The sequence below is a fragment of the Sebastes umbrosus genome, chromosome 1 (genome assembly GCF_015220745.1).
Source record: "Sebastes umbrosus isolate fSebUmb1 chromosome 1, fSebUmb1.pri, whole genome shotgun sequence".
Classification (NCBI taxonomy): Eukaryota; Metazoa; Chordata; class Actinopteri; order Perciformes; family Sebastidae; genus Sebastes; species Sebastes umbrosus.
In genome coordinates this window covers 18,523,602-18,550,000 of record NC_051269.1, presented here as the reverse complement: position 1 = coordinate 18,550,000, position 26,399 = coordinate 18,523,602, and the positions used below count along the sequence as shown (strand labels likewise).

At 39.7% G+C, this 26,399-nt stretch overlaps 1 protein-coding gene across 1 annotated transcript in view; it reads right to left on the bottom strand.

Moving 5' to 3' along the window:
• Positions 1-18,469, bottom strand: part of si:dkey-166d12.2 (rap1 GTPase-activating protein 1) — a 133,848-nt gene extending 115,379 nt beyond the window's left edge. Inside the window, exon 1 of the mRNA XM_037766843.1 lies at positions 18,176-18,469. The gene's annotated coding sequence lies outside the window, so the exon portion shown is untranslated. The remainder of the gene's footprint in view (positions 1-18,175) is intronic.
• Positions 18,470-26,399: the final 7,930 nt, after the last annotated feature.

The window sequence follows — 26,399 nt, the reverse complement described above, 5'->3', positions numbered from 1 at the left end:
TTATGTACAGCAGCAAAATGATCATTCACATGATAGCAGCACCTGTCATACTGCCCGTGCTCATTTTTGTTACCCTGCCATAAATTCACAGAGAGTGAATATTTACATTTGAGCTGCTTGCAACAAAATAAATGTATAAATGAATAATGTGTCAACGAATAATGATGGTGACACTTGCGGCCAGCAAGGTAAGCACTCCGGCGTCTCTACAAGGACTTGATGTCTCCTTGTCTTTCTCTTGTGTGTGTGTGTGTGTGTGTGTGGAGTCGGAGGTGGCTGTCATTACACTACTTAATTACAGAGGTGACAGGTCCAAGGTCCTCATGCTACATGAGTAATGGCAGGGATTGTGCAGCTAACATTGCCCATCAGCCTCAGAGCGCATGATGACTCTTATCAGTAAACTCATTCCTCCTTCCTGACCTTTCAACAGTTCCAGAGATGCCCATTACCCCGAGACTTTGTTTGCATAACAGGTAACGTCCAGAGAAGCTGCAAATGACTTCAGAGATGCTGCCCAGTGAATGAACACTGTACAGCTCTCAGCATGGAGGAGTGGATCAATATACCGTAGTCATTAATCAAGAGTGTCTTTCAGCTCATTGTTTTGCCTCACAACTTTACTGTTTTGGCTCAGTCTCAGTCTCACTCTCATCAGCATCTTTTCCAGCAGCACAGGCAACTATAATTAGTGAAAAAGCTTTGATAAACTCGCTGTACTCTACCTGCTCAGCACCAAACAGCTGACTAGTTGGTGAAAACAGTGGAGCATTTATCAGCTAAAGAACCAGATATTTCCCTCAGGAGTTGGTGGAAAAGTAAAAGTAGTAAATGTTGGACTTCCATTGGCTGCTACATATGCTTTGTGACAACCATATCATACTTGCACATCGTGAACGAAGCTGAATAATGCTCCAAAGTTGGTCTAAATTTTGACGAGGAAAAACTGGCATGACCATTTTCAAAAGGGTTCCTTGACCTCTGACCTCAAGATATGTGAATGAAAATGGGTTTACATATGGGTACTACCAATGACTCACATTACAGACATGCCCACTTTATGATAATAACATGCAGTTTTGGGCAAAAACCAAGTAGTTTTTTGCATGTAGTACAAAATGTGTTATTTTTGTCTATTCTAAAATGATTTTTTTTTATTTATGAATACTGTATCCATAAACAGTCTTGGAATAACATAAATTGGGTATCACTGGAAAGCTGAGACTCTTGTGGATCCAATGAATCCGATTGTATTCATGTGTAATGATGTTAGTCCCCATAGTAGCCATTATAAATAGCAACTCTTTTTACTCAGATGTTATACATATGGTGATGTCTCTTACTATGGCAGTTTTCCTAAAATTAGATTTGAAAAATATTGCAATATATTGAATGATTACGCCTGTATCATGATACGTATCGTATCGCCAGATTCTTGTCAATACACAGCCCTACCCCTGATTATTACTACCAGCCAACCCTGTCATCCACTGGTCTATTGTGCACTGCCTTGGTACAGCATGCATGCGGATTTGACAGTTTTTACAAATATAAGAATGTGTCGTCATCTACTCCAGCACGAAACCCCACAGTGCTAATGTTTGTGTTATTTAAAGGCTCCCACTGAGACCCTATGTTTCATAACAGATTTGCTAATCATTGTGCACACTCTAAATGGTGATAAACATGATTACTCAGGGATATGTGTGAGAGATAAATGAGTAGTCATTATCATAATTTCAAACACATTTGTCACTTTGTATTCTCTAGGAGCTCAATGTTCCTGAAGAACAGGCTGTTTCTATTTTAATAACACCCTGGAGTTCAAACCAAGGCTGCTCTTACTTGAAGCGCACAAATCTGCGCCATGCAATTTTGTACCTCACCAAGTCTCATCTTCACAAAAAAAATCACTTTGAGAATGTATTTCAGAGGAGAAACTGTGAAAAGCTGCAAGACAGAGAGAGCTGTTCTAGACATCTCTATACTGTATATTCAAAAGCGTACGCTGCAGCAGCCCTGCAAGTACAACTGTCTCCCATTTAATCCAATACATTTCAACAGCACAGCAAACCTACAGCCCCCTAGAATTACCATAGATTTCACCATAACGAATGAACACCTCTCATCATCTCAATAAGACTGACAAGCATATGACAAGCTCCATAAAGGATGGATTTATTGCACTGCTACGGTTAGTCTACCTCAAAAGCTGTCAAATCTGTGTCTATTCAAATAATGCTGCACGAGAAAGACACGCATCCAAAGGTCGATGGAATATGTCAGACAGGCTGAAATACATTCATCCATTCAAACAGCTCGCAGACAGATACGATCTAAATAGAACCAAAACCATTTCAGACAAATCTGTGATGGGAAGAGGAGCCACACAGAGGCCAAACAGGAACTTTTGTTTCAGGAAGAAAACATTAATGGTAAAGGAAGTTTACAATATAAGTAAAATGCCAGCAGTGTTAGAAGAGCTACCACACACAGAAAAATATCCAAAATTGACTTACAAGCGGTAATTTTCCACACTTCATCTACTTATCTGTGCACTGAGTGTCCAATAAAATGAAATGCCAACATAAAAGGTTTCAAAAAACAGGGTCACTGCTTTTTTAATCAGAATTGTGCAAATTTCAAATTGCAAGAGCCACATGTAATTTTAATTATGTGTCTTCACAAGCTGTAGTAAGTAAAGGTTTAAGCCAGTGACTGATTTCACAGGCTACTAGAACATTTACTCAGCTGTTAATTAATCTCAACTCTGTCAGGTGATGAAACAAAATAAATGTTTGGCTGTTTGTCTGGTTATTATGCTCTCTGTATGCCAGCTTCTGTACATTTTGTGTGGAAGAACACCACTAGTGTGTCTTTTTGCTGTTCATTAAAGACCAACAGAGCGGCGAGACTTTTGGTACACTGAATAAAACATTTTTAGACGACCAAAATGTTACAATTACCTTTCATTAACTGACAACACACTGTGAAAGGGTTAAAGTTGTAAGACGAAAACGGGGAAAGCCCCTGTGGGTGAAGCCGCCCTCGGTAAGTGGATTGATAGCGCCTTCTCACGTAATGCCCCCAAAATGAAACTCCATCAACCGGCTCCTCGGCACCGCAGCGCCAGCAGCTCATGCAGAACCGGTGCCCCTCTCCCCTCCACGCCGTTACCGGGTGATAGAGCAAGGAGTCCAGTGCACCGTTCGTCCGCATGCACGCCATGATGCATGCTCGCGGTGCAGAGGGCAGAGCTGGCAAGCAGGCACATGTCTGGAGAGTGAACCGGAGTAACATTTAACATTTCTTTACTAATAAAAGTGCTGAAAAACACTTTCATATAACGTTTGCGGTCCTTAAATACGAGGTGCAAATCCTTAGTATCGATACAATTGATTTTTGCGTTTCAAATCGATTTTATAGCGATATATGTCTCCCGTGAAGGACAACTTGTCGAGTACCTATTGATGTAGTTGAATTGTAGGAATATAAATCGATACATCGATGTAAAAGATGAATCGTTACACCCCTATAATTTACTAAATGAACATCATTCTGTATTGAAGAAGACTTGAAACTAGAGATTGAGACCATAAACTCACGACTGAGGCAATAAATCAAGTGAGAAGTAGGCTCATTTTGCTCATAGAAATCTATACAATCTGACTTCTTTTTGCAACCAGAGGAGTCGCCCCCTGCTGGCTATTAGAGAGAATGCAAGTTGAAGGCACTTCTGCATTGGCTTCACTTCTCAGACCCAGAGGTAGCCCACTGACATGAACGACCTACAGCCAGACCTGCTAGTAGCTCTGTAGTTGTGGACAGAGTTGACAGAATCTCCCAGTCAAGCTCTTAAGCACATCATGTCATCGTTTTAAGCAACCTTAAAGACTTTGGATTGACACCTCAAGGATTGAGAGCAGCTCATCCTGTCAGTCTGTGAGGCTAACACTAGCTCAAGCAGCTACAGTGCAGAGCTTTCTACAGCAGCATTACATGTCGTCAGTCAGATATCATATTGTCATCATTAGCATAACTGTCCATCTATAGTAATTGTTATAAATAAATGAAACACCAATTTACAATGTTGTGACCATATTTGAATATTATTGAGTAATGTCTATTATACCACGATTGTAATGTCTGAATAAGGGCGCTTATTAGAAACACGTTTATGATTATGCTGGTCACAGTCACATCCTGTTTAGTACTACAGTAGACAACAAGTACAGGCTTCTTGTTTAATAGATAGAAAATAATCGCAATATAAAATCAATTTGCAATATTGATGAGAAAAATCATAATTTGCATAAAACATTTAGTATTACAGGATATCAACATTGGACTTCTCAGCATTTTGTATTTACTTATACGCATTTTGTGTTGTATTTACATTGCATGTCTTAATGCAAATATTTCATATATTCTCATTTCTTATTCTTAATTGTATTACTTATATTTCTTAAGATATATTATGTTTATACCGTAGCATTATGTACAATATTGTTGCATTATGTAAATAATTTACATGTTACTTTCTCCTTTATTTCTATTTTTCTTACATTTCTTTACGTATATATATATATATATATAAGAGCAACTGTAACACTTCAATTTCCCCTCGGGGATCAATATAGTATTTCTGATTCTGATGTTTTCAGGTATGAGTTTTCTTTATTTTCCCATTCTTCTCATCCAAATGAAACTACTAATGAACAACAAGCAACAGTATTGAGAAAAGAGAGAAAGCATTAGCTTCCATGCGGTTCAGTGGCTCAGACTGCACAATCACGGTCTGCAGCTTCACATTGTTCCCAGCTGCTCATGGTTCCAGGTCTCAGCTATTAAGATAATGAATTGCTGCTGCTCATGTTTCACAGATGCCCAATACGGCTCCTCTAAACCTCTCCACAACCTGTCTCACATTAATTGAAATCTGGCTTGCTCTCTCTCTCACAGAGGAGCTGATGACTCGCCTGAAACCTCATATCCACTCATTTTCCAGCTGAGAACGTGAAGGCGGAGGGATTTTTTTTAACTCGCAGAAATATGTGAAAATGTGATAATGTTCTCGCCTTGCTTTGTCCCGGCAAACAAGAACGTAATGAAAGTGGAGGAATTTTTGATAACGTGCTCCGTCTCTGCCGGGGCGCTGATACCTGAAGGATAATGGATTCCACGATGCTGTGAACCACGGAGGCAAAAGCTATCAAAGAACAAATCAGTGGTACAAGGAAAAACAAATAGCGTCCTTCTGATAATATCCAGACCCGTCTTTGGGAGAGTGCAAAGTTGGCTGCTAGACATTACTGCTTACTATTATTGGAGGAGGGAAATGATCGGGGCCAGTCTAGTGCTTCTATCTGGCAATAAAGCTGTTGCATGAAATGGGATCTCTGGCAGCGCCACAGAATACCAAACAAGTTTCCTGTTTGTAATGGCTCAGAGCGCCTCCATTTCTCCGATTTATGACACCACCAACAAGCTGCTTCAGAGACAGAGGAACAGCTCAACACAAAGACATAGAAAAAGGAAATTATAGAAGACAATTCTGTGACAAATATGTTGTTTTACTATGGAGGACGGAACCTGCCTAAAAAAAACTACCTCAACAAATGACTCGATAAATAAATAAAAGTCACTAAATATAGCATATATTATATTAAAAATAAATGTAGCCATTAATTAATTGACCCCATGGTAACACACATTGAGTGACAGCCAGTTTGGGTTAATAAATTATGGGTGAAATGCTAAGGGAAAATCGTGCATAAATAAATAAATAAATAAATACATTTAAAAATAAATATAACAAATTAAAATGAAATGCAAAAATAAATACATTTAAAATCGATAAATAAAAAAGATAAATAAATAAGGAAGCAAATCAAAACAGAAATATAAATTTATGTCACATTTGATCAATTAATTAACGTCTACATTTATTTTAATATTACTTTTCTACATGTAATGACATTTATTAATTTATCGAGGCAATTATTTATTTATTAATTTATTTCAGATAGTGTACTGTGGGAAAATTTTCATTTGCAATTATTTATTTTGCTAATGCCTGTTAAAGTATGTCAGCAGGACACAAAGCTGTAGATTAAACTCATCTGGATGTTAATGAGGATTGCACTATACTGCAATTTAATATTTATATCTTTAAGTGCTTGTTTTCTTTCTGCTCTCGTCTGGTGATTTATCTGCACTGTATATCATTATGGCATTATTTATATGAAACAAAAAGGTTGAAATAAAAGGATTAGTTGAGCAGGGATAAAACAAAACAGAAAAAAACATTAATAAAATATATAGCCTAATATAAGGAAGGCAGAGCTATTTGTTTCATTATTGCATTTCCCATGAGTAAATAACTTTACTGTAACCCCGAATAAGATAAGAGAGATGTTTGTATGGAAATGGGAACAAATTAAGTTATTAGCTCTAGAGGAGCCTTTGTATGCAGGCTTAAAACTAGCGATTTGTGATGACAGGGAACCTGCGTCTCTAGGGGAGAGACAGAGCTGCACCGCTGGTTGATATAATGAAGTCCCACTCCGGCACCAATAATGGTCAATTATGTGTAGGTGTCTGTAATTATGGAGACTATTGGGTGACTTGAAATGCTGCTCCCACTCTCCCCATCTACTTTCTAATCAGATTCCGCGTGTCTTAAAGCTGCAGTGGGTAGAATTGGAGCAAAATATCATTAAAAAAATATATTTTTATAAAACTGTACCAGACATCCAGATCCGTAGGATGCACCAACCATGGTCATACCCTGACCAACAGAGGCCTATTAGTGCAACATGTGCCTCTGTGTCCTCTGGTGCTCCTAATGGCATCTGCAAGGTTTCACAGACCGGAGGAAAACAAACAATCAGAGCCAAGCTGGAGCCTGCCGTCTCTGAGCAGCTGTCAATCACTCGTGAACTCTGATCAAACGGTCAAACTAGGCAGCGCTGAGAAAATATGAATCAATATTCTGTTACTGTAATGCCTATTTTTTGCCTCAAATGATTTCAGAAACATCTTGTAGTGTACTGTTTAACTGTAAAATGAGAAAGTTTGTGACCCGGCAGCCATGTTGAGATCAGCTGAGGAAATACCAAGCACCGCCCAACAGCCGGAGCAAATTTTTCTCATTTTACAGCTAAACAGTACACTACAAGATGTTTCTGAAAACATTTGAGGTGAGAAATAGTCATTACAGTAACAGAAAATTGATTCATATTTGATTCAGTGATTGACAGCTGCCTCCGTTGAATGAACAGCCAATAGGAACGCTCTCTCTCTGAAATGACCTGTGATTGGCCAAAGTCTCCCGTCACGGGATAGATTTTCTAAAGCCTGAAAACAGAGCCATGAGGAGGTGCAGAAGTCTAGTTTTCTCTCAGAACACTTGAATTACAATATGCTGAAAGGTTATTATGGGATTTTTTGCCAAATGATGCCAAAAATATTCTGCCTATTGAAGATTTAAATATTGTTCAGTCAGGTTTAGATTCGTATTCACTACCTTGGTAAGAATGCAGTTTGACTTATACTGTAGCTTTGTCATTATACCGCAGATAAATCCCCCACACACAAATAATAATAAAAACAATAATGATACACACTGGTTTTATAGTCAGAAACGCTGCTGTGTGTTAAAACACTTCAAGCTGTTTTAAAATCATCCCACCTGGATTAAATCGTTAGATGTTCACAGAGCGCTGTCAATATTATAGATTACATGAACAGTGAATCAACTGCAAAGTGTGTTCTCCCAACTGTAGAGACCAACTCTCTTAATATAACTAGAAAAATAAGAAATGTAGAGCAGTGTGCCAGATAATTAAATACCCATTAACATCTTCAAAAAAGAAAACAATGCTTTTTGAAAACTGTATTACATTTGGGTGAGAACATATCCTAACTGGATGGGTTTATTGTTCTAAACTGTCAGTCAGTGAGGGAGAAATCCTTGCCCATTTGTCACAGTCTGACAATCCCTGCACAGAAGCTAGATGGCTTTTTCTGAGGTAGAAGACAGGCCATTTTGCTGTACCTTACAGCAGACATGTGGCAGGAAAGCAATAAATTGGCCTGTTCACATTTCTTCAGCAGAGTGCTGTATGGATTTCCTGCTGTGCAACAGTGGCATGGCATCAATCCTCCTCCAGCACAGCAGCGAGAGAGTCTTCCAGGGAAATCGATGGGAGAACTCATTAATCATTACTGTATAAGGTAAACCGTGATTTGTCTTGCTATTGTCCACTATTCTGTTTATCTTCAGGCAAAGGCAAACACAGAGATGATGGCCTTAGTGGCCATAAATAGACAAAGAATAACACAAGTTCATGGTCTCTGCAGTGGTGGAGGAAGTATTCAGATCATTTACTAAAGTAAAAGTACTAATACCACACTATAAGATACTCTGGTATAAGTAAAAGTCGTGTACTGAAAGTATGAGTAGTTGAAGGAAAAGTAGTCTCAAAGCAGAAAAATGCCCCCTGTGACTGTTAAACTACTATATATCATATCATCATGTTGGGCTCAGATTGATAACGACCACTGGCTTCCAATTTAAAGCCAGAAATCTTGCCGTAATGTTGGACTCTGACCTCCAGACCTGTTTTTATCAAGTACGGAATATCACCGAAATCAAATCATTTGCATCAAGGTTGTTCACACGTTTATCCCATCATGTCTTGACTATCAACTCCCTGTAAACGTCTCCCAAAAGTCCGTCCATCGCCTCCAACTCATACAAAGTGCTGCAGCTCGGCTCTTAACTGCTTCCAAAGAATGTGACCATATTCAGTGGCGTAAATATCGGTGGTGCAACCAGTGCGACGCACCGGGGCCCAAAAATCACTTTCCTTTACCGTGTCCACACTGAATCTTTTATATGCACTTCTGTTACGTCATGTAAACAAACCATGTAGGCTACCTATCAGCTGCGCGCTCGAGATCAGACTGGCAGCGTAACCACTTATCTTCCTTCTCTTTAAGCAGAAAATTAAAGACGTTTAATATTGTGATATTTACTGGAAATGACATCAAATATAGCCAACAGCAAGTAGGAAACTTTCAGCTCTCTGGCGATCTCCTTCCAGCCAGCTGCGTCCTTATTTAGGTTTTTGTAGTGAAATGAGGAGGCATCGTATAGATCATTTCAACTTCACCAATCAGCCGCTCCTGGTACATGGAAGCGATTTCAAAGAGAGCGACAGTAATAAATAGAAACAGTTGGGCATGTGACAAAATTTCAGCTCAAAACGGCGTGCCATGTCGCTCACAGCCAGGACAGTCCAATAAAAAAAGGACATGGTTCTTAAACAGTGTTGTTAATAACTTTGCGGAGCACAAGACCTGTAGGATGAACTTCTAATGGGTGAGAACTGGTTTCTTGTTGTTATTATGGAGTGGGATCAGGGATTTAAATCCATAGCACTGTAATTTTTACATCGCATATGTTGGAAAACTACTGAAATCTGTGTCTGTGAGAACAATGGGCTGCTGAGTCCAGGGCAGGTCCGGCTGCTCCGGATGCTGTCCGTGGTGCTGATCTGAGGCTGGTTTGCAGGATGGGAGTTGCATGGTGAGCCTCTCCATGGTGGCATTGCAATTGTCTGCTTTGCAATTGTCTGGAGTGGTTGTGTGTGTACGTGCGTATGTGTGCACGAGCAAATGAGCAAGTACGCTTGTGTTAAATGCGAGAGTCACAATCACAATTATGTCACGTTGCTGACCATATTACACCTATTTTAGCTTCTTTACATTGGCTACCTACTTTTAATTACTTTTAAGGCCCTGTATTTCACACCTCTTATATCTCCGAGGGCCGTGTCTAGAAGGTAACCCCCAAGTTACGAAACACTTGCGAGATGGTTAAGATTAGGGTAGGTCGTCGGACAGCAAGTCTTGCGAGAGTTTTCAGACCTTTTCCCAACTTGGGGGATACCTTCTAGACACGACCATCTCCACGCGGCTCTCCCCTTATGACCAAACGCTGCCTGAGATCCTCACTGAAAACTAAAGGTGACGGTGCATTTGTTGTTGCCTGAGGAGATGAGGCGTGCTGAATCACTCCTCAAAACACACTGGTATAAAGCAGATTTTAATTCTTAATTCCAAGGTCTTTATATTTGGGTTTTCACTTATTTCATTGTCTGTTTGTTTTTAAATTAATTTCCATCCATGTCTTTCGTTGATTTGTTCTTTTTTATGTATTTACAGCACTTTGTAACTCTGTAATACTATTACTAGTACTAATAATATATAAAAAAGCAGTATTTTACTGCTGTAGTTGGCTAAGGTGCAGCTAATTGTAACTACTTGTATAGAGCCGCAACTAATGATTGTTTTCATTATAGATTACTGCTGATTATTATTCAATCAATCGATTGATTGATTGATTGATTGATTGATATGAGAAGGTGAAACCATGAAATGTTTGGCATATTACATTAAAAATGACTTTAAACAATTATCAAACTCGACTAATTAACCAATTGTTTCAGCTGTACTTGTATATACTATTGTGTAGTTTAATCTTTAACAAAACACCATATTTTATAAGCTCTTCATATGTTCTGTATACAAAAATGTGAAAAGCAAGTCAAATACAAGTATCTAAAATGTGTACTGAAGCACAGTACTTAGTTCCACCACTGCATGTGTGCAAACATGACATGAAAACCAACATTTACCATTTACATTTACAGGAGCTTTCCGATGGGAGCTGTAGCCTACAGGTTGTTCTTCCTCTCACTTGTCTCTCATCTTCGGCTCAAACTGTCGGCTTAAAAATTCCCTTTCATCTTTTCATCCTTTGTGAAAATCAATGTCAGTCGACAGAATGAGGCAAACAGAGTTTGTTTGATGCGATGCAGCATGAGTCAACTTGTGTGTGTGTGTGTGAGGGAGAGAAATATTGGATGTATGTAAACATGTTCGTGGATTTTTCAGATACACCCAGAAAAGCTGAAGCATACAAAGTTATAGTAGTTGAAGACGAATGGAAGAGGAAGAGGAGGAAGAGGAAAACCCACAGGGAGCAATTTATTAAGATTTTAGATGAACATTGCTGCAGAGCAAGAATACTTGTTTGATGTGGTGTGAAGAAGGGCTGCAACTAACGATTATTTTCATTGTTGATAAATATGTCAGTTATTTTTTTGATTAATTGATGAGATGTTTAGTCAATAAAATGTCAGAAAATGGTGAAAAATGTCAATCAGTGCTTCCCAAAGACAAGGATGACGTCTTGTTTTGTCCACAACTCAAAGATATTCAGTTTACTGTCATAGAGGAGTAAAGAAACCAGAAAATGTTCACAGGAATTACAGAATTACTCAAACCAATTAATCAATTATCAAAATAATTGGCGATTAATTTAATGGTTGAAACTAATTGATTAATCGTGCAGCCCTAGTGCAAAGACATAATTCCCAGACAGACTCTGGCGTGTCTGTTGTAGGTTGACTGTGCCATCATGAAGAATATTAACAAAAGGACACAAAGCAACAAAAAAAACTTGGTATCCCTCATGAATAATGCAGGAACCCCTCAAGCAACATGCACCCTTCTGCCCTGATTCATCAAAATAAGACCAGCAGTATATCAGCTGTGGCTTCTGTGAGTCTTAAATTTTGATTCTCATCAATTTCATCCTTAACCGGCCAATCTTTAAATGTCAGAGCAAGGTGACAGTGTAATGTTTTTCAACAGCTTTCAAAGGCAAAATACTTTGATAAGAGCAACGTCCTTGAATATTCCAACTCATACAGAAGAGCACATATTTATGGAACATTGTGACATATTTGTAGGTTTCTTGTATAGCTACAGTACTCTGATTATATTAACATGTATCTTGTAACAGCAAAGTGTCCTTTTGTGATTAAACATAATTTATTACAGAGCAGAGTTACAGGCATTTCTCATACAGACAATAAAGGAACAACTGTAAGCAGTTCTTGGACGTCATTCAAAGGATATTTTCATAGGATGTTCTTGTGTAAAAATTAGGGCTGTCAAAGTTAACGCGATAATAAAGCGTTAACGCCACTAATTTCTTTAATGCATTAAAGCATTATAAGGTTGTAGCAGGCTCAATTTGAAAGCTATAGTGAATATCATATGAAACTAGAAAATCAAAGGAATCCATTGGTACTATTGGAACCATGTCGGGAAGGAGGCTAAATAACGCTCCAAAGAGGAAAAACTGGCATGGCCATTTACAAAGGGGTACCTTGACCTCTGACCTCAAGATATGTGAATGTAAATGGGTTCTGTGGGTACCCACGAGTCTCCCCTTTACAGACATGCCCACTTTATGATAATCACATGCAGCTTGGGGCAAGTCATAGTCAAGTCAGCACACTGACACACTGGCAGCTGTTGTTGCCTGTTGGGCTGCAGTTTGCCATGTTATGATTTGAGCATTATTTTTTATGCTAAATGCAGTACCTGTGAGGGTTTCTGGACAATATTGTCATTGATTTGTGTTGTTAATCGATTTCCAATGATAAATATATACATACATTTGCATAAAGTAAGCATATTTATCTACTCCCGTCTTGATAAGAGTATTAAATACTTGACAAATCTCCCTTTTAAGTACATTTTGAACAGATAAAATATGTGTGATTAATTTGCAATTAATCGCGATTAACAGTGGACAATCATGCGATTAATCAGGATTAAATAACTTAATCAATTGACAACCTTAGTATCTTGTAACAGCAAATTGTCCTTTTATGATTTAATGTAATTTACTAGTCACTAAGAGCTACTGGCATTTCTTATTCAGACAATAAAGGAACAAGTGTAAGCAGTTCTTGGCCATAATTCAAAGGATATTTTCATTGGATATTGTGTAAAAATGCAGTTTACAGGACAGATGTGTAGGTGTATGAAGAGTCCACGAATTTAAATAGTGCCTGAACAAGAGGAACGGTAAACTGAAAGCTTTAAGGATTACTGGAAACACATTATCGGAGCCACTTAAATTAAAGACATGTCCATCAATATAGGGGCACGTTGACTAGAACAAAAGAGGCTACGGAGAGCAGGGTGGATTTAAGCTTCCATTCAAGCAAAGAGGTTTGTTTTTGATAAATGAATCCATTTGCTTTCACAGCGGAGAAGTGTTTGCTCTGAATGTGTGCATCTTTCTCGTTTTGTTTACTCGGTAAGTGTAACATAATGAGAGTTAAAATGAATGGTTTGCTTCAGTGTTAATTGATCGGAGTTCAGAGTTGGTGTTTCATGTATTTTAGGCTCCAGGGGCTACTGGGCAGATGGATGACATTTACTGAGCTGCATGATTTAAATCTTTAATGCTTTATAATTGTTAGGTTGTGAGCAGCAGCATAGCTGTGGGTGGGCCTAGGTGGGTCTGGGTCCACCCAATCAGAAGGCTTCCTTTATTGCTTGATCATCCAGTAAATAGCAGTTGATGAAGCTGTTTCAATTATCCAACTACGACCAATACAAATAAAACAATTGTTGTTTTTTTGCTACATGATAGGTCAGATGTTTTGAGTGGCAGTGCATTTCCCAAATGGCAGATTGCAAGCAGACCCTCCTCTTTCACTCAGTGTTCAGCCGGTGTTTCGCTTTACCAAGTGACCACGTTAACCAGTGTCTCTCAGCCGTATACATCGTGGTTGCTCATGGTGACGGCAGCTATTTGAAAACACAAACAGAAAACCTTGAATTTTACTTTATCAATTTTAAATAAACACTCCTCCGTGTTTATTATCTCCACCACCCAGTTACATAAAAGTTACTACAAGCACACGGATGCATTCTGCTGAAAGTCACCAGATAGCACGGTCACTCGTTGAACCGAAACACCTGTGCATTGCACAGAGGAATAGAAGCCTACTTTTTGCTAGCTGCTTTTAATGTAGGTTAAGATAAAAATCATGGCAAAACAAAGCAGTTTACTTAAAAGGAACCGTATCTAGTGGTGAGGTTGCAGAGTACAACTTCTCCCGTGTGCTAAGCGTGTAGGATTGCTACAGTGGCCGACGCAAAAATGCAAAAGGCCCTCTCTAGAGCCAGTTGTTGTAAGAGTAAAGTGCTTAAAGTGTGTGTGTGTATATGGGAAGTGAGTGACGAAGCAGGAGAGAGAGAGAGAGAGAGAGAGGCAGCGACGGGAGCGAGTAATGAGAGTGAGTAATGGAAGCGAGTAACGTTATCGACTCCGGCTCAAGCAGGAAAGGTTAACAGGGCTACTGTAGAAACATGGCGAACTCCATGGAGAGGACCTGCTCCCTATGTCGACATAAACGGCTCACTCTAAGCTAACAAAAACACAACGATTCTTATTTTCAGGTGATTATACACTAAAGAAAACTAACTGTACTTATTAATAATAAATTCCATTTCTGCCAATAGATCCCCCGAAATGTTACACACTGGTCCTTTAAGATCGGCACAAAAACACGTCGTGAGGAGCAGGAGGAAGATAATTCAGCCATCATTCTCAACCAAGACCTTCTACTGCGTCAGTTTCTCCTCAACAAGGGCCAAGTAATAACAACATTATGTGGCCCCTCGTCACCCTACCTATAACAAGCTGTACTGGTTAAAAACCATCAACTGTCAGTCGTATAAAAACTGGCATCAGGGCATCATATCAGACTGAACTGTTTGACCTGCTCTCCTTTCAAAGAGACTGTAATGAAGTCATTTCAGTGTTCAACACCGAGCCCCGTCATCTCCTGCTGCTGGAATCATCAAAAGTAAGATCATTTACAATTTTCAGTATTATGGTTTATTCGGTATAGTTTTGTTCGGTTGCTGCGTCTGCCATCTGTGTGTGAGTGTGTGTATGAGTGTGAGTGTGTGTGTGGTTTCTGTAGCCGCAGTGCCAGGCTATGTTAAAATTACATTTTTATCGTTACTAAGTATGTTGGTGCCGGTGTACCTCGATCCATACGCTTGATTAATGATGCTGTTGCGTCTGTGTGAATATGTGGCCTTCATGTCAGGCTTTGTGATGCTGTTAATGTTGGTCTTGTTGGATCAGAGCTCTATTGGCCAGTTATGAGTCAGCCTATACATAGTGGCTACCAGGAATTTGACTCTCACTGTACATACGGAAATAGAAATGCAGCTAAAAACAAGGTCAGCAAAGCTGAACAAGAGTAAATAAAGAAGATGATTATATAAAAGAATACAAGGAACAACATGGCCTACAATATGCCGGGTTGTTTTTATAAATTGTAAACATTAATATAGTAGTGTAAATGGTGCAGAGTGCAAATATGCTTGAATAAATATGATTAATGTAACAGGTTGCTTTATATACATGACATAGGTGGATATGTAAAGTATGCATGTACTGTATATGTCAGGTGCCTTTAGCATTACATCTGATGATGATGATGATGATGATGATGATGATGATGTTGTATAAGGTATGAATACACTGTGGTGCATTCAGGCAAGTATAGTTGTACTAATGGCCTATATGGTATATAGAAAGCAGTAGATGGTTAGATAAGTAGATGATTGGTCTTGGACGGACTTGGCCCCCCGTGATTTTCTCTGTGCCCACCCACACTGTGATTTCTGCCTACGCCACTGGTTGGAAGGCCAAACACATTGATTTAAGTGGATGTTTGAAGAAGTTGATTGTCCAAGAGTTTCCAACAATATCCCTCTAGAGCTCTGCTGATTGCATTGCTCCCCGTGTGAACACAGCTCAGTACTGGCATCATCTTGACCATCAGTAACGGTTACTTCAGGCGCTAACTTCACTGTCTTGGTTACTTTTAGTGTCCTTCTAGCTTCCAAACATAGAGCATAGAGCAACAAGCGATTTGGGTCATATTATCTATGTTAATGTTTCTACCATTAAATATCTAAGTTAGACTAATATTTTTAAATTCACAGGGGGAGACATTCTATTATTGTTCCCAAACAAACCACATTGTGTTTTCAATGTAATTCAACATTCAAATGTGTAATTCAGAAAACACTTTGAGCAGGGCATGGCTAAGAAGATGTCTGAATGTGGCAAAATATATGCAAAAATAAACATGCCCTAGGGAAGAAAGGTTTTAATTAGCCAGGGAAACACTATACACACTACATCTACATAGAGTTTAAACTGTTCCTACAGCAGATTAGTGAATGGTTTATGAGTGTTAACTGACAAATAGTCGGCGTAAACTGCACCATGTGCTTCCATTTTCATAGATGGAAATTAATATTTTCTCTTGGCTATTTGCTCGTTATTCATTATTTGGTTGTGTGTTTATATGACTAGTAATCACGTTCAGGCATCTTTAGATTTTCTGGAGATGAAGTTTAAGGTTATGTCGGTAGTGCTCTCTGTCATATACTATTCATCTTCAGGAAATAAAAAATGTAAAACTGTAGCCTGATGGTAAATGGCTGCATTTATGTATACATAGCGCTGCACATTTTGCCTGAGTGAAGAACAAGAAGAAGAAGAGAGCAGGTTTGACATTCAGTAAAGGTGATGGACCAGACCGCCCAGTGAGGAGCGAGGTCATAGTACATGTCTGCACTCTGCACCCTGCTGGGCATCCGGGACACCCAGGACTAGAGGTCGGATCTCTGGCTGTGCAGGTTGTCATTAGGATGCAGACAGACACACGTTCCCCACATGGACAGAAGAATAACATTAAAACTGAATCTACCGCTCACTGCTCTTCATTTTCTGATGGTACAAACCGATGGCCAGAAAACTAGTGAAATAGCTGCTGCTACAGATGCTGAATAGACATAAAGAGATGAACTGGAGCTTGGCGTTGAGGTGGCGGACATCTCTACCTGTCAGGATTTTGTATGCGTCTCTCCTGAATAATCCAATATTTATGAATAATCAAATCACACCCATCACATTCACTCACTTAAAGCTACAGTGGGTAGAAATTGAGCAAATATGAATAAAAAGAAATTATAAAATGGTCACTATATCCTGACAGTGGTGCATCAGACAGGTAATACAGCCCGGAGGAAAACAACCAATCAGAGCCGAGCTGGAGTCTGCTGTCTCATTTTACAGCTAAACAGTACACTACAAGATGTTACTGAAAACATTTGAGGTGAGAAATAGGCATTACAGTAACAGAATATTGATTAATATTTGATCAGCGCTGCCTAGTTTGACTGTTTGATCGGAGTTTGCGAGTGATTGACAGCTGCCTTTGTTGAATGAACAGCCAATAGGAACGCTCTCTCTCTAAAATGACCTGTGATTGGCCAAAGTCTCCCGTCACGGGCTAGATTTTTTAAAGCCTCTAAACAGAGCCACTAGGAGGTGCAGAAGTCTAGTTTTCGTTCAGAACACTTGAATTACAATATGCTGAAAGGTAATTATGGATTTTTTGCCCAATGATGCCAAAAACCTTCTGCCTACTGAAGCTTTAAACATATTCACACAGCAGGAGCCGCCAAGCCTTACACCACAGCTTCCTACCAGCTGTTCAATGCCTTGCTCAGAGACACTACAGTACAGTATGATGGCAGATTGTCTAGTCTTTCCACAGACAGAAGCCTTCAAATTCAAAGTTCATTTCTGCAACCAGCAGACTGTCCCCTTAATTGGATATACAGTGATATCTGACATTATGGGAAAAACACAATTAAAAAGGGAAATAAAAGAAGAAGGATGTGAAAAATAATAATACAGTAAATGAAAAAAACACTGATTGATGGTTTAAACGGGATTGCCTCTGCATACTAAATCACTTAAATCAAATGCATTTTCCCTATCTTAAGTAAGTTATCTGTGGGTTGCTAATTGGAAATGGGGATGCTGCATTTACTGGCAAAAGGCTGAATTAATTACACATCAAAGGTTTAATTGGGTTGCTGCGGTAACTGTAAGTAAGTAATCCTATAGCCTGAAGCCATTAAAAAAAAAAATACCTTGCAGTTTACAGCAGCAGCAGCCTATTGTTATGAAGTAATTATTGCACTATATGTTGACGCAGTTCTCCTCCTTTGTCAAGCAAAGCACATGCTCAGCCACAGCAGTGCATGAGATCTACTGATATAAAACATATTGCCAAGACAAATTACTGTGTATCAAGTAGATAATTGGGTTTGGACCACGTGGAATAACGCGAGATTACGCACACGGAGCAATAACAATTAAAGGATTGCTTTAGAAAGTTGTTTTATCTCTTACCTTGTGTCTGCTCCTCAATGCTCCTCAATGCTCCTCTCTGCTGCTGATGATGATGATGATGATGAGCGCAACAAAAGGTGCGTCGGTGGGTTTTAATTTTGCAGAAGCTTGAAGAGAGGGAGTTCTTCTTATTGTCGCATACTGTAGGTGTAATCTCGTGGATTTTGGGTTGTGTTTTTCTGAAGGCGTATTGTTTCTGCTGTCTCTGTTCAGCAGCCTGCTGGAGGCAGCAGAGTGGAGAGGTGAGCTCAGCCAGATCCTCGGTGCTGATCCGATGCTCGAGTCGCTCTTTTCCTTTCTTTTAAATCGAACATGCTGACTCTGTCATGTGACCAATCCTACCGTCCAATGCGCTGCCTACTACTCCTCCAAACACACACACACACACACATACAGTACACACCCACCAAATAATGCTGCAGTTTACTATGCAGCTTCTAACAGCTGGGGAGAAAACATACAGGCTCACCCTGCATACAGTGCGTACAGATGTGAATGCATTGCAAGCAAAAGAGTGTTTGGAGTAATTCTGAGGGATTTCTCATTTTCACACTATTTACTATCACCTAATAAAACAGCTGAGAGTGTTTGCTGATACTCCTCCAAACACACACACACACACACACATACAGTACACACCCACCAAATAATGCTGCAGCTTACTATGCAGCTTCTAACAGCTGAGGAGAAAACATACAAGCTCACCCTGCAATCAGGATAGTAAATAATGTGGGACACTGTTTTTAAAGTCACATGTATTGAAATTCATGGATTTGGTCAAATTTAAAACTGAATAATCATGTTCAAAGCAATACATAATTCACTTCAGGGCAATATTCAAAAAATGTTTTGTGACAGGGAGGAGGGGGAGGTTATAATTTAAGAGGAACATTTTATTTTTAAAAGCATTGTGTTCGTACAAAACAAAGAAGAGCATGTGTATTTCAGTGTGTGGTGTGGATTTGTGGAATGGGTTAGGTGATGGGTTGAAGCGGAGCACAAATATAAATCACTTTAAAAAGCTATACAAAAAAGATATTTTTTGGGAGGTATATGGTTGAGGAAGAGTTGTGATTAGTTGTGTTAAGGGTTGGTTTATGTCTACTTTTTAACTCCGGATGGATATGTGGGTTGTAAATAAACTTGGGATGCTGTTCATATATTTAATTTGGGATGAAAATAAATCTGGGATAGTTTATATATTATATTATCATTCTATGATATATGAGTTATTAGAGGAGAAGTGAGAAAGGGGTAGGAAAATATAAGTTTTACTTCTACCTACTCCTTTTCAGACACTATTACTCTTGTTTTGTTAGTTATTATTTTGTATCTGTTTTTATTTATTTTTATGTTTTAAATAAAGTCTTTCATTCATTCATTCATACCGTGCGTAAAATTGTGTATGCATTGCAAGCAAAAGAGTGTTTGGAGTAATTCTGAGGGATTTTTTTATTTCCACACTATTTACTATCATCTAATAAAACAGCTGAGAATGTTTACTGATTTAGAGAACGAACCAGCCAAAGCTGAAAATCTCATTAATTCAAGTTCATACGTTGGTATTTTTTGGGCACTTTCCCTCCATCCAGTAGTACATCTGCTGGATGTGACCCGCCTGCCTTCCACCCACCACCCTCCTTTTAGAGCCTCATCCATCTCTCGTGTCATTCCGTGTCCATCAGCGATTCGTGTTTGGCTGTATTTCGCCTCCGGCGGCACTGCTGATGTGAGGGATTTGATGTCTACAGCTGTGTGAAGCCGCATGAATCCAGCCGGGGAAATTATGGATCCCACCAGGGTAATGGATAAGGACGCTGCGCTGCTCCTGATCCCCCAAAGCAGAGAGTTAGATGTAGACATAAGATTGGTTATGTTTGAGAATGAGCCTTATGAGATGGTTGTGTTTACATAAAAAAGTTCAAATTAGTGAATTTTTGTGTAAAAAAAAGAATTCTTCAACAGGTCCTGGACCGGTCCACCACTGAAATATCTCAACAACTGTTTAATGGTTTGTAATGAAACTTTGGTTTTGAGCGAAATGTTTCAACAACTATTGGATGGATTGTCATGAAATTTGGTTCTGACATTCATGTCCGCCACTTGTTTGGTGATCCCCTGACTTTCCATCTATAGTGCCATCATCAGCTCAAACCATCGCTGTGTCTAACATGACTGAAGACTCTTGTTTGCCTATGTTTAGGGTCAGAGATGGTTGGGGTTAGTATGGTCTTGGTGGGTTCAGGGTATCCAGGACGGACTTCCATCTACTCCTGTACAAACGCGTCCAGTCACTGCCCAGCCTCTTGTCCATCTAGAGAGTGCCCAGACTTGTTATTAGTGAAATATTGATGGATCAAAGCCCTGACGGCAGCTCCAAGAGGATGCATCGCTCATTCCACCACACAATAAGAAAGTGTTGGATGAAAACCAACAACAAACTGATACGTCACGTTGGTCAGTGGTAGGGGCTAGAGAAAAATTAAAGAAAAATAGAAACGGTTCATCCTCTGGAGAGAATAAATATGCCCAGTAAATTTCATGGCACTGATCTGATACACCAGATCGGTATTGGTGGTGAGTATCTGCCATGACGTGACCAATCCACACTAAATACAGTATCTTTGGCAAAGTCACTATATGGTAAATGGTAAATTGTAAATGGACTTGTATTTGTGTAGCGCCTTTCTAGTCTTCCGACCACTCAAAGCGCTTTACACTACATGTCAGCATTCACCCATTCACACACATTCATACACTGATGGCAGAGGCTGCCATACAAGGATCTAATCTAAATAGTCATTCACACACCGATGGCACAGCCTTCAGGAGCAATTTGATGTCTTGCTCAAGGACACTTCAGTGTGTGAGTGGTGAAGCCGGGGATCGAAACACTGACCTTCCGATTGGAGGGCGACCCGCTCTGAGCCACAGCCGCCCTTTTACTATAAAATCCAATATTTCTGCTTTCAGTTCAATATTCATTCATGTTGTTTAAATGGTCCCATACACACAGGGAGGTTTATAGATTTTACGTTTGGGGAAAAGAAAGCACTGATATCGGATTTGTTCTCTCTATTAGCAGATAAACTGAGTTTCGGGATCATAATCGATAGGATAAAAATGGAGGGATAAAAAAGTAAAACATTAATGATGGTGTTAGACCAGAGGCCAGTGGATCACCAAAATCATTAGCAATCATCCTCTTAAATGATGTACATTCACAGTAAATTTCACAATGATTTTGCTAGAACTTGTTGAAATATTGTGCTCCGGACCAGAGTTGGACAGATGGAGAGAGGCTGACCTCACCGTCCTGAAGGCCGTCACAACAGACGAACGACAATGCTGGAACTAAAGAAAATGTGTTCCACATTCTGGAGAGTGAGACTGCCCTTCGTTGGTTGAAACCAGGCGGCAACCGGGTCTGAGAAGCGAAGCCAATGCTGAAGTGCCTTAAACTTGCATTTTTTTCTAATAGCCAGCAGGGGGCGACTCCTCAGGTTGCAAAAAGAAGTCTGATTGTATAGAAGTCAATGAGAAAATGACCCTACTTCTCACTTGATTTATTACCTCAGTAAACATTGTAAACATGAGTTTATGGTCTCAATTGCTAGTTTCAAGTCTTCTTCAATACAGCATGATGTTCATTTAGTAAATTATGTTCCCATTTAGAGTCAAATAGACCATAAAGCAGGGTATGCTTTAGGGCGTGGCTACCTTGTGATTGACAGGTTGCTACCACGGCTTTGTCCAGTCTAGGAGTTTTGATCACCTACAAATGTCTGATTCAGTGTTTGGTTGTACTTAGCTTCACCCTCTTTTGTCACTTCTGGTTGTAAAAAAAACAAGATGGTGACGGCCAAAATGCCGAACTCAAGGCTTCAAAACGGCAGTCCACAAACCAATTGGTTATGTCACAGTGACTACGTCTACTTTGGTTGAAAACCACGACATGAGAGGAGTATTTTAATGTTTTATCAATTGTTGTTTCTCATGACAGTCATCAACATCTCTGCATCTGCCGCAAAACACCAACATGTGGTACCTCAGACACAATCTTCGTTTTCTTTCACAGCAAAACCTTGAACCTTGTCACGGAAACAGTCACTCCTGTCGAGTCACACCAGTCGCTCACATCTATTTTTTCAAAGACGATGTAGCCAGAAAGACTTGAGAGGAAATCCTCTTTTGACTGTCTCTTCTATAATACATGCCAAAAAGCCTGCAGCAGTTGAGCATCTCTTGTGTAACAGCATTATTTTGATGCATTTTAATGAAGAGCGTATTACCTCAGCCCCCAAATCTCACTGTTTGTGGACCACGTCGGCTGCTTTATGAAGCCTGGAGGCCTTCTTTGTAAACTCCCAAACCAGTTTTAGGGAGGTTATTGCCTCGCTCTTCAGTGTATAGATTGCACGCTTTAGGCTGCATCCAGACTGCCCCATTTAATGCGCTGCTGTCTGTGTGAAAGAGACGAGATCCTTATAAATTGCTGCAGAAATCTCTGGACCGTGAATTTAATGGCTCTGAGGACGTTTGTGTTTTTGTGTATGTGTAGGATTTCAGACAAGATGTGGCACCATACTGTGCCCATAGTGTTGCAACTGCATCTTTCTTCTTTTTTTTTATCTATTTCTAGGTATTCGTTCCCATTTGCTGCTCTTATCTCATCTCTTATCTGAGCCTTTGTCCTCTGTTCATTTGTCTGTCTTCATTTTCTTGTTGGCTCCCACAGTTGTTTTGTTTGAGGTTCACCACTGTCACCGTCCTTCACGGCTAAATCAATACACATCCACGTGCACAGCAGCAGCAGATCTCAGCTTGTCTTTCTCCTCCAGGAGTTTCTGAACACCTTTAGAAATGACATTAATTCACCTCCACTTCTTAATCACGGCGTCTTTTCTGAGCAAGGACATTGCGCATCTTTCTACGAGGTGTTCTGAAAGCAAGGACCCAGTAAAGGTGCATACATATATTGTTCCTTCCTCCCACACTCTGATCTTTTAACCTTGAGCTATCGGTTTTACACTTCTGTAGGTTTGTAAGTCGCTCAAGCAACTGATGCACAAAAAACTAAAGCAGCAACCAGATTTATTGGTTCCGACTTCTTAAATGTGAAGATCTGATGCTTTTCTTTGTAAAAAGAAAACAGAATTCGAGGGAAATCAAGGAGCGGTTTAAGAGCACTCAAGAATAACTGCATCACTACAATAAGCTACTTTGAGAAAACAATAATTGCCACAAACTGTTCCCTGTTCACTGTTTGTTGTTGCACGATACAAAACATAAAGATTTAATATAACAAGTCTGAACAAAAACAGGTGAAAACAACAAGGAAAAAATCATTCAATAACAACCGATGTGCATGTAGGGCTTATCATTGTGTTTATATTTTTATTAGGGCTGTCAATTGATAAATATATTTAATCGCATGATTGTCCATAGTTAATCGTGATTAATCGCAAATTAATTGCACACTTTTTATCAGTTCAAAATGTACCTTAAAGGGAGATTTGCAAATATGCTTGCTTAATACAAATGTATGTATATATTTATTATTGAAAATCAATAAACAACACCAAACAATGACAAATATTGTCCAGAAACCCTCACAGGTACTGCATTTAGCATAAAAAATATGCTCAAATCATAACATGGCAAACTGCAGCCCAACAGGCAACAACAGATGTCAGTGTGTCAGTGTGCTGACTTGACTATGACTTGCCCCAAACTGCATGTGATTATCATAAAGTGGGCATGTCTGTAAAGGGGAGACTCGTGGGTACCCATAGAACCCATTTACATTCACATATCTTGAGGTCAGAGGTCAAGGGACCCTTTTGAAAATGGCCATGCCAATTTTTACTCACCAAAATTTAGTGTAAGTTTGGAGCATTATTTAGCCTTCTTCGGGATACATACGTCATGGTTGGTACAAATGGATTCCTTTGGTTTTTTCTATTTTATATGATACCAATATCTCCACACTAGCTTTAAAACTGAGCCCTCGTTAAAGAAATTAGTGGCGTTAAAACAAATTTATTATAGCCCTAATTTGTATGTTTTCTACGCTGCCATGCTACAAAAATAATTTACTTTTGTGGGACTATAAAGATCTGAACTGAATTCTAAGGAGGTGGACAAAATAATGTGAACACAATATGATGTAATTCAATATCCCACAATGATATTACCATTGTGAAGTTTACATTGTTCAGCTTTTGTGGAGACCACCCCCTCAAGAGAGAGGTCAATCATGTTCGTACTGTATGAAGTCCTATTGGTCTGAGCCCAAATATATAATGGATATTGACTTTTTGAAACACCTAAAGCCCATTGAAAGCAATTCAGTCATCTCCTCTGACTCAAGGAAGGCTTATTAGATTTCTGTGTCCTGGGAAAATTAAATTTCAGAAATCATATTGCGACATTCAGAGCACAGGCTATGTTCATGGCATCACCAGATCGATGAATGTCGATCTGGTGGAAGTTGCCGAATGAGAAAAAACACTCACAATGATGGTCTAGTTAGTATTGAGTTTAAAAGGTGCTAAATTCGAAATTCAGAGCATAAATATAGCTGCAAACAACTATTTGCTACGTAAAGATATAGAGGAGTAATGTCTACCTGAACGGAGATTGAAGGCGCTCTCCATAGCTCAGCCGTCGTCATGCTGATAGCCGTGTGGAGGCAATAGAAATGCTCTGAATTCCATATTGCACCTTTAACTGCACTTACAACTTGAACATGTGTTTTAAACATGACATTATGACATAAGTTTGCCCTTTGTGACGTGTTATATCGATTCTAAGACAATCTTGTATAATTTAAGGAATTGGATGTAATTTAATGGTAATCGTCTATTTATCACCTCAGGTTTCAGTCCGGAAGGCAGACACCGTCTCTACATTTAAGAGTAGGCTAAAGACTTTCCTCTTTGATAACGCTTATACTTAAGCTGCTATAGGCCTAGACTGCCGGGGGACTTCCTATGACACACTGAGCTCCCCTCTCCTTCTGTATATACTCATGTCCCATGTCCATGCTGTTACTAACTTCATTCCTTCCAGGGAGTCCTTGTGCCTCCTTGTCTCGCAGCTAACCGTGGAGCGGGGTCACACCTGGAGCGAGGTCATACCTGGAGCGGGATCACACCGGGAGCGAGGTTATACCTGGAGCAGGGGTACACTTGGAGCGGGGTTTCACCTGGATCTGGATGTCTCCGGTATTGTGGCTGCATCTGCTACCGCGTCCGGTGCCTGCTTGACACCAACTGCTACCATCATTAATTAACTACGTCTGTACGAGGAACTGCCAATGCTAACGAGGGATTACCAACACATTCCCACACCAACACACATGGACGTACTGAGGAGAGATGCTGGACAGTGCTGGCGAGCTAGCCAGATGTATGGTGGACTGAGACAGCTGGAAGCTCCACTTGAAAGCCCGTCTGGGGACGACCCAATGACATCAATTCCGATAGTTGTATTATCACTCTTTCCATCCACCACTATTGGTTTTGTGTTATCAGTCCTACTTGTATTAGCTATTACAGCTGCTAGGCTATTATTGTGGCGGCTTCTCTCTCTCTCTCTCTCTCTCTCTCTCTATCCATCTATCTATCCCCCCAGCCGGTCTCGGCAGATGGCCGCCCGCCCTGCGCCCGGTTCTGCTCCAGGTTTCTTCCCAGTAATCGGGGAGTTTTTCCTGGCCACAGTGCGCTTGGTGGATACTGTTGGGTCTCTAAACTATGGTGTACGGTCATAGACCTGCTCTATATATATAAAGCGTCTTGAGATAACTTCTGTTGTGATTTGACGCTATACAAAAAATAAATTGAATTGAATTGAATACTAAGAAAGCATTATGGGTTTCTTCTTCTAATGTTATTGAGGGTTGCTTGTCCCAGCTGACTCAGAGTCAATTTAAAATGTCCAATCTTATGATCACAATATAGTAAAGTATAATCATCATGTACCCATCTTTCTACTGTATGAAACAGGGATTACTAGCTGTGCAATGTTGTCTGTGAGGATGTGAAGACTAGTCAGGAAGAGCGAAGTGTTGAAATCAGTGAACAATCTGCAGAGCGGGCCGAGCGAGGACACAGTCTGCCTGTCGGGAGAAGGGCATCAAGGCTGCCTAATAGATCATATTCATATTCATTATTCAGACCTTGGCTCCACACTGCACAGAAATTTTGCAGGGAAATGTCAA